Source organism: Sarcophilus harrisii, chromosome 1, assembly GCF_902635505.1.
Source record: "Sarcophilus harrisii chromosome 1, mSarHar1.11, whole genome shotgun sequence".
NCBI lineage: Eukaryota > Metazoa > Chordata > Mammalia > Dasyuromorphia > Dasyuridae > Sarcophilus > Sarcophilus harrisii.
This window is the reverse complement of record NC_045426.1, coordinates 439,196,877-439,207,140: the sequence shown is the minus strand read 5'-3', so window position 1 is coordinate 439,207,140 and position 10,264 is coordinate 439,196,877. Positions and strand designations below refer to the sequence as shown.

Sequence of the window (10,264 nt, the reverse complement as noted above, 5' to 3'; positions counted from 1 at the left end):
AAAAATTCAATAAAACTGATTATTGGATTAAAATATTTAAAGATGTAATGTTCAATACACTACCTTTACATAGGAATAATGGGAGGTATCTTCACAAATCTAGAAGACAATATTCTATTTTTCCCCACAGCATGAATAATTAAAAATATTTTTTTAATAATAGCCATTTGGGCACAGCATGTTACTTCAAAATAGCTATAGCACTTCGCATTTTTATGAACCTTTTCAGTGATACTAAATGTGAGAGAGATCACCACCTTTAGTTTGTTAGTTGAAATGTAAGGGCTTGGAAGCAGCAGCTGCTGCCTATAGCTTTAATTAGAACAATAAACTCTCTCCTTAGAAGGGTGCCTATAGGCAACAGATTAAAAAAAAGGAGAGTTAGCTCCTCTTACTTGGTGTTTATACTTGACTGGCTTCTTATACTGTAGTTCCAGCACTGTTTGTCTTAGAAGAAGACTCAAAGAACTAAGTGAGTATTCTTTATGGCAGAAGTGAATGTGACTTAAGACATCTCATACACCTGGATCACTTCCCCTCTGTGTTTCCATATTTCCTTATGTTGAGTCCCCATTTTTTTAAAAAATATCTTTTGTGCTGGGTTCTTCTGGGAGCTGAGGTTTTGAATATTGGAGGACTTTGATAATAATGATAATTCATTGTCAAAGATCAAGACGAGTCATAATCTAGAAAATACCTTCTGAGTGTGTCTTCATGCTCTCAGCTGTTCCTATGTATATATTTATAAACAAAGGAACAAACACAGAGTCCTGATGTAATTGAAGTGCTATAGAATCAGATTCTACTCATCTTACCTTATCTTTCACTACCCACAATATAGACTTTATACTAATCCAACAAGCTGCTATCACAGGCCACGTTTATTTGTATCTTATTTGATTTTGTTCATGGTTATTTTTTTTGTTTGTTTGTTTTTTCCCCTTTCCACATACCCTAGATTGCCTCCTCTTCCACTGGTGCAGTGTGGTATACTGAAAAGAACAATAGCCTATAGTGTAGCCCTTACTACAGATTAGTTGTGGTAGGTGAATAAACAAGCATTTACTAAACATCTATGAATCTAGTAAAGGGCCAAATTCTGAGGATGGAAAAGCAAAAACAATCCATGCCTTCAAGAAGTTTGCATTTTAATGGGGGAGACCTCATTTAAAAGAATAGGTATGCATTAGATACACAGTAGATGAAAGGTAATCTTGGAGGTGAGGTCACTAGCTGCTCTGGAAGGAGGATAGGTTTACTGATAAAGGTAGTATTTGAACTGACATTTGAGTAAAGACAAGAAAAAATAAGTGGTGAAGGTGAGGAGAGAGAACTTTCCAAGGTTAGGGGACAGTCAAAGAAAAGGCATTGGGAGAGCAGTTGGAGAGTTGCATAAGGCACCATTTTTCACATCTTGAAGGGTTTAAATTCCAACTCTAATGAACTAAATCCCAGATTATTTTCTTAGAAACAAGATAAAATTCCAACTTCTCTAGCTCTTGTGGCTATCTCTCCTTTTCAAATTCCTTTTGCATACTTAACAACAACTTCTTAGTTTGGTGTGTATTTTTTCTATAATTATCTTGTTCTGGATTTACTGCAAGTTTCTTGAGGGAAGGGACCATTTCTTAAACTTTTTTCTATGTCTTGAAGCATACAGGATGATGTTTAGAGACTTTATTAACATATTTGAGACACAAAATGTGGTTTATATTTATAAATTTGACCCTAATTTATTATATAAATTTTTTTTCAATACACAATTTTTGCATCCTGGAGGAGTTTATAATCTAACAAGCTTCAGTTGCATTTTTTGACAAGGAAAATGGAGTTGAAAAGGAGCTGACAAGTTTCTAGAGATCTCAAACCTACCCCATTCCTGGGCTATATGATCAATATCTAATCACTTTTACCTTTTTTTTTTTTTTGAGGGGTAACAGATGTGCTTTTTATCAAGATTGGAATTTTCATATTTGGAGTTTTCTTTCACCAATGTGAATCAACAGCTTATCTATGCCTTACAGAATCTTATAGAGCTGTCTGGAACACTCGCCTTTGAGTCTCGCTCATATTTTCATACTAATATATGTCAGAATTATGTAAGAATTGAGCAGAAACATGATATAGTAACTCCAGATCTTGAAAAGACTTTTGAAACCATCTAGACCCCACCTCTTCATTTATAAAATTGAGGTCCATAGAGACAAAATGAGTTTCTCCAAGGTCATAATAGAAGTTCACATTCATTCCAAGGTTTTTGTTCATAGAGCAAGAATCCTTTCCACATCTTTATCTTATAGTCAGATTTCTATCCATTATATTCACAGTTCTCAAAATATGACCATTATTAATGCCTTGTCATGCTGCATTTACAATTGTTCAGCCATAGGACTGAAAGGCAATATTATGTGCCAAAGTAGGGGACAGAGAATTCCTTATTTGCTAATCTACAGTTAGCCCTGGGGTCTGAGCCTAGGTAGATATTATATTTTGACCTTGCTAAAAATTTTGGAAAAGAATGCCAAAAGACCTTTCAGGTAAAGGAGATAAAAAGAGGTTATGAATGCCCATGTACAATGCCCATGTACCTAGAGATGTACTCTAAAATAATTATATCTAAAGGGAACATATAAGACAAACTCCCCTTTAACTGCCATTGTACTTCTAAGGTAGTCTATCCCATTTTGTGTAACTTGAGGGGTCTTGTTATTTGTGCTTCATTTTTACTTATGTCTAGACGAAGTCTCCCATTTCAATATAATTGCTCCTAGTTCTGACTTCTGAGACCAAGCAGAACAGGTCTAATCCTTCTTTCATATGATGAACTATTAAATATATTATGATTGCTATCACACCCTCAATAACCTCATGACATTTTCTTCAGGTTAAATCTCTAATCTCTAGGTCAATCTTCACGTGCCAGAGAGTTGAAGCCATTTATCACTAAGTTTTCTTCTGTTTGCTTTCAGATCATCAATATGTTTCTTAAAATGACCCCCAAATTGAACACAGTACTCCACACTTTGTACTAAACAAAGTACATTGGATTTGTTACCCCCTTAATCCTGAGAAATTCTCTAGATTATAGATTTGCTATAATCTCTAACATCCTAATCCTCCTGAAAGCACTAATATATGGTGATATTGTGCTATTATCATTCTTTATCAGAAATAATTTCCAAGTTAAATAGGAACTTAGAGTCATGATATTTTAAACCAAAAAATGTGACTTGTAAGAGTAGAAATTTTAGGCTTAGTTGGAGAAGAGATTTTGGGAGTGAGAGTATCTTTTAATTGTCTTTGAACTTTAGACCTTTTCATAGGGCAGAACTTTCCACTGAATATCATATTGAATTGAACTTAGCTTTTCTATGACTTGGTTACTTATCTTGGAAGAAATATTGAAGGAAATAAACTAGTTATACTTGTCAGGGAAGGCAGCAGAAAGAGTGCTGGATTTGGCGTCCATGTATCTAGGTTAAGATCCCGACTCAGCCACTTACAAACACCACTTAATCCCTCTAGACCTAGATTTGCCTATTTGTAAAAAGAAGGGATTGAATTATGACCATGAAGGACATCTGTTCCTATGGCTTAAAGTTTCAAAGGGATATAGAAAAATTTACTGTTTTCCCCAATTGATGGTTTTGTTGGAGATGTATGCATAAGTTATAATCATATATACAGAAGTACAGTGAAAGGCCCTTGCCATATAATCAGTCTAGAGTCTGCAGTTTGAATTTTTGCTCTCCTTGAACAGAATATTATGAAAAAAAGAAGGTTTAATGGAAAAAGGCAATAAGAAAATTGCTATAACTTTTGGTAAGGTCCTAATAGGCTCACATTTTATTCCACTCATTATTTATCCAAGGAAAAAATACTTCATCTGATTTTTAAAGAAAAACTCAACAAAATTGTGGTATTCTTTTTCTTTAAAATATAATGGTTCTCTCTGAGAGCAGGTTTCTTGGGGAGGTTTTCTGGAGGCAGCCTTAGTTTCAGTTAAAAGTAATAATCATCCAAATGCAACCAGGTGCTAAAAGTTCAGATCTTTTATTGTCCTTCAATATAGCTCAGTTAGCTTTCTTAGAGGCCTCTCTCTCTCCTTGGTTCTAAGAGCTCTTGCAGCTTTGTCCTTTGCTTCTGCTTTCTTCAGACTCCAGCCAGCACAAAGGTGGAAGATGAAATGAATCTCTTGTCTCCTTGCCTGGGGCTGGGCAGCTTTCTGGAGAGCCTTTCAGACCAGCTTGGTATCAGTGGGGGAAGTGCAAGAGCCCAGTCACCACAATGGTGTGAGATGATGTGAATCTGGTTGCACCTCCGAGAAAGGGCTTCTCTCTCTGAACTCATTCGACTGGCTCACTGAAGCTCTATTTATGCTCCTTCTCCAAGAGTGGGATTGTGGGATCCGAGAGTGGATTATGGTTTCCTCCCAGAGTGCTCTCTGGCCCTAAGAGCTTCTTGCTTATATGAGCTCTCTAAAGGTGTGAACACAATCATTGTTTCTATCAGTTTCACTTAGTACCTTGTTTCTTCTGGCCCATAACATTTCCTTGTAAGATCAGATCAATCATATTGAACCATGCTAAATTAGATAATTATTGTCTATCAGCTCTAATGACTTAACACTTTGTAAGGATTCCAACACAAAATTATGTTGTATTTCAGTCTGATTTTTTTTTTTCCTACCAAAAAATAGGCATGTAATATGTGGATTTAATTGTTTCATTATGTAAATTTGTTACAAAAGTTTGTTCGATTTTTGCCTCTTGTGAGAAGATGAAGGGGAAAAATTAACCCTTTTAAAATGGGGGAAAGAAAGGTTTTTTTTTTTTTTTAATTGTTAGCAGGTTTCCTCTGGGCTGAAGAGTCTTACTTGAAACAGGTATACATAAATCCATTAGCATGGGAGATATTACACAAGCATATAGTAATATAACACAGGCTAGTAATGATGTAACAAACAATAGGAATCAACATGAGGAATTACACATGTCCATAAATCCTAGAAAGAGGGTATATAAATAACAATCATACATACACCTCCTTTAGCAGCCAAAAGATAGTACAAAAGCAATCTATTTTCTATTACTTCATGTGTCGGGGAATCTAATGATTTCTGCAGATTTTGAAATCCTGTAACTATCTCATCATATAGATGTAGAGGGCCTCTGGGTAAGGTATACTTGAAGCAAGGGTACTTACAGCAGGGTATTTACTCAGTGTGATTGATGATAATGGTTCTCTAGTTCACATATACTTGGTGTGATATAATAATGTAATCACTCTAGTTGGCATATACATAGTGTGATGTAATGATGTAATCAGACTGAGGTATTTAAAGGCTGAGAACACAGTAGAGGAGATCTCAAACTCGGACACAGAGGAGACACAGAAAATGGAGACAGAAACAGAGATCCTCCCAGTGGCTCTCCTGTTTTCATCACTCTTCCACCTAAGACTTAGGCTTGTCCAGCGATCCTCCAGAGAGCTAGTCCAGACATTACATTATGGCGGTTGAACATGGGGCATAAGAAGCACAAGAATTACAAGATCCATTCTACAGGTCTGAATTAGACCTCCAACAGCTACTGGCAGGTGGCTCCCATATTACAACAAAAAAGAAAAAATTGAAATTCTGATTCCAGGCCCACAAAAAAAAAAAAAAAAAAAGAAAGAAAGAAAACAATGCCAATGGTTAGACTTTGTTGAGCAATAGTCAGAATTTCTTTACCTTCAATATCATCGTAAAATACTGTGCAGGTTGGATATCATCTAGTCACAAATATTACTTAATTAGCATTTCTTCCAGACATTCATTTTTATCCTAAATTTATTTGATAAATATGCAACATTTGGTCTTTGGAAATGTGTTCTGAGTTTGCACTACTGAAATAGAGAAGAAAATACTGTCTTGATTTAGTGGGTTAGGTCAGAGATTGAATAGTCCCTGGTGGCCACAGGAACTCTAGGCATGCAGATCTGTTGCTAGGGAACCATATTGATCCTTTCTAACCTCCTCATAGGCAGCCTCATCTGCTTCTCTGTGATTGATCGCCATCATTTACACCAGTTGGGTAGTTAGAAGCTTTGACTCTCCTTTAATATTTATGAAGTAAAAACATGACCATCAAAATCTTAAATGCTTAATGCCAATTTATTATTTTTTTTCCTGAACAGACAACTGCCTTTGGAGTTGGTCTTTTCAGTCTAATGTGTTTAGTTATGGATAGTTAAATGGGATGGTTTTGTTCTCTCGAATCTAACCAGCAGGAAGATTGGCCAAAAATAGTTTCCTTCATAATCCTGCCCCCTCTTTTCTTCTTTGGTGACATCATTTCAATTTGCCTTACTTATTCTAAGGAAGTTCCTGCTCCTCATGCTAAATATTCTGCCACTTTGAAAGAACTAAAAGGATTTAGTTAATTAGACCATAATATTAGATATCTGCCCCTTAAAGTGGAAGTTAGCTAGTATTTTCGTTACTTACAATTGGATAGATGGTGAGGTGGGATAGTATGTAGTAGAACCACATTTCAATGACATTTTAACAAAGTCTGTAGATCATAAAATCCTACAAATTCCTACTGTCTAATCTGATTTGGGCCCTTGACCAAAAAAGGAAGACTTCAGAGTCTTCTTTTTATACTATTAAATTTGCATCATCTTGGTTCAATTTGTCCTCCAGATTCTTTCCTCTCTCCTCCAGCTCTGTAACATACTTCCAAGTGCCAATTTTATAAGCAAATGAAGCTTCCTGCTTCACTGGGATAGAACCTATCTGAACTCAGCACTATCACACATTATACTTTTTCCCTCTGGTTAGATAGGAAGAAAAATGTCTATTTCTCACTCAGATTAGTCTTTCTACTTGTGCCCTTGATGCCATTTCATCTAGGACTATGCTGAAGCAATCATCACCTCTGTCTCATACATTTTTTTTTTTAAATCTCTTACTCCACTGACTTCTTATCCTCTACAAACATAATCAGGTCAATCTTTAAATATCCCTTGACATTTCTATCCTATCTATGATACTATATTTCTCTCTCCCCTTTACCAATTTTTAAAAAGTTGTTTATATCCATTTTTCTACTTTCTTATTTTGCCTCCTTATCCCTTTTAAAACTGATTCTAATTCCCAAAGATCTGAAATTATCCTCTCAATGGTTACCGCTCAATTTATAACCACCAAACCCAGTGGACTTTCTCAATATTCATTCTCTTGAATATCTCTGAAGTATTTAGCAACTCTACTCCCTCAAACACACAGCAATGTTTCTGCCAATGAAGAATCTTATGAAATTGCTCCAAAACTGAATTACTTTTACCCTAAATTTGTTTCTTCCACTCAGTGATACTATCTTTAGTCTCCCTCTTTGAATTTTTGATATTGTCTTTGTCTCTTTTTTCCTCCCTTCTCACATTTAATTACTAAGTCATTCTAGTTTTACTCGTATGATCTCCCTCTCAACAGAATCTTCCATTTTATACTTAGCGAAAACATAGGCTTTTAATAGCTGACTTTTTGTGTGTTGGGAAATGTTTTGGTATATTGTTGAGAACCATACCTTACTAACTCTACCTAAAAAAAAAAAAAAAATCACTTACCCTCAATTTCCTTATGTGTAAAATGCAAATCCTAACATTTTTCTTACAAAATTGCTATAAAATGAGATGTTTAAAAAAAAAAAAAAAAACTTTGTAAACTTTAAAACAACATATGCAAAATTGTTGTTATTATTGTAGTCTCCTAGCATAACTCCCTGTCTCAACTCTTTCCATCCCTACTCCAGGCCTTCTATTTCTTCCAGACTGATTTTCTTTAAATTTTTTACTTTACCACATCTTTACACAAAAATTTTCACTGACTTTCTATTTTCTACCAAGTAGAGTTCAGATTCATTTGCTTAACATTGGCATTAACCTTAATAATCTGTCATAATCTTGCTTTTCCAGCTTTATTTTATATATATCCTCGTGATTTACTGTGCAATAACGAAATTATATTTTCTATTCTATTATTCACTCTTTTCTATTCTTCTATTCACTCTTTTCTATTCTTCTATTCACTCTTTTCTATTCTATTCACTCTTTTCTATTCTATTCACTCTTTTCTATTCTATTCACATTCTATGCCATATTCCCTACACACATACTTGCTTCTAGACTCCCAGCCTTCATTCAGCCTTTATTCTTTCTTATGACTGTTACCTTCCCAAATTAACTTTATTGATAAAGACTTCCCTGAACTCATCTGTTAGCATTAAGTTCTTAAGACCTATTACAAGTGTGAATTTTTTTTATTCTAAAACATTTAGCATGTATTTTATTTTATAGCTCTGTGACATGTCAACTCTTCTTTCTAGAGGATGCTTTATGAAGTCATAGATGATTTCTTTAAACATTGTTTCAAGTCTTCTAGCTCAGTTCTCTGACTACAATGCATGATTAGTGTTGAATTGAAGTACTTTAAAATATAATTCCTGAAGATTAAATACCTAGAAATATATGTGATTCTATTGTATATCTTTTACATTTTAATACTAATCAAAGTAGAAGTAACAATTATACATCATTGATCTCTCTAGAAACCACCAAAGCTTACTTCTGTTTTGAAACTATCCACTGGTAGTAGATCTCAAAGGTGGATCAACACTAACAGTGCTAGACTTCTCAATTCAGTCATCTGAGAGGAATGCCAGTGCAATGATAATTTTTGTGGTGGTAACTCATCTTATTTCAAGCTAATATGAAAGCAAAACATTTTTATCAAAGTTATCTAATCCATCTTTGAAGGTTCTTTATCATTTCTCTCATCTTATACTTGCACTGTTATTCCATTAAAAATTTAAATAAAACAATACAGTTATATTTTTAGAATTTTGCTAAGGACTTGCTTTCCAATTTCTGTTCTCGATAGCCCAGTTTAACAACATTAATAAACTGAGAGTGACCACAGAAAGTCAGCCAGGATATAAAGGCCTTGATTATGTTCATAGAAGTAGGTTTGTTGAAAGGAAGAGATACTGAGTCTGAAGACTTAGAAGGAAATAATAGCTATATTCAAGCATTTGCAGGACTCTCTGGTATAAGAGATAATAGACTTGTTTGAGCCTCAAAAGCATAAACAACAGTGAGTGATGAATTGGGGGTATGAAGAACTTAAGTTTCATGCAAAGAATATCTTTCTAACATTCAGAGATGTACATGTGTAGAATGTATGGCCTTAGAAAGTAATAATTTCCTAGTCTTTGAAGGACTTGAAGAAAAGACTAAATGACCATTTGAAAATGTTATACTTGGGATTGCTTTCAGGTATGGTTTGGATTATGTGGTGAAAAAGGTTTCTTAAGATTCAAATTGCTTAATTCTGTGATTTAAAGTTGTGACCTAAATCTGTGAAAATTGTAGTCACATTAGTGAAATCACACATCTGTCAAAGCACCGGAAGAGCATTTTTAAAAGAAAAGGGAACCTAGGATACTCATTATTTCCTACATCTGCAAAATTTTTGTTCTCTAAATTCAATGGCTTTCATCCTTTTCTTGTTTCTTGCATAAAAATACTAACATACAAGACAAAATTATTTATAAGAATTAACAGGAAAGAAGGAATTTGAGTAAATTAAGAGGAAAAAAATGTTGGTAAGTGTAAAAAAAAAATTTTTTTTTTTTTTTTGTATCGATCGTCACTAAAAAAATTCACTCAAGACTTTTTTTTTCCCTGAGGCAATTGAGAGTTTAGTGACTTGCCTAGGGTTACACAGGTAGGAAGTGTTAAGTGTCTGAGATCAGATTTGAAATGTACTTCCTCCTAACTTCAGAGCTAGTGCTCTACCCACTGGGCAACCTAGCTACCCCATGTAGATTTTTTTTTTTTTAATCTATTTTGATTCTCTCTGGGTTTTATGTCAGGAGTATATTTGTGTCCAAAGAAATTTGGTAGGATCCCTTATACTATTTATTCAAAGGCTTTTGGGAAGTATTTTAATGTTTTGTAGAATTCACTTTTATATTCAAGTGGCCCCAATTTTATTTTTTTCTTTTAATGTTCATTTATGAATTGTTCAATTCCTTTTTCTAAGATAGGATTATTTTAAGTGCCATTCTTTTAATATAATGTTATGTTATTTTAATAAATATTGCTCTTTCATTTAGATTGTTTCATTTGCATGTCATTGGATGTAATTGCTTCTAATGATTACTTTTATCTCATCTTCATTAGTTATGAATTGACTTTTTAAATTTTTGATGATTTTTTT

General features: G+C 34.1%; 1 long non-coding RNA gene across 1 annotated transcript in view; it reads left to right on the top strand.

Moving 5' to 3' along the window:
* Nucleotides 1–363: 363 nt before the first annotated feature.
* The window catches only part of LOC116421287, a 32,448-nt gene continuing 22,547 nt past the window's right edge, over nt 364–10,264 (top strand). Inside the window, exon 1 of the long non-coding RNA XR_004231594.1 lies at nt 364–472. This is a non-coding gene — a long non-coding RNA (uncharacterized LOC116421287). The remainder of the gene's footprint in view (nt 473–10,264) is intronic.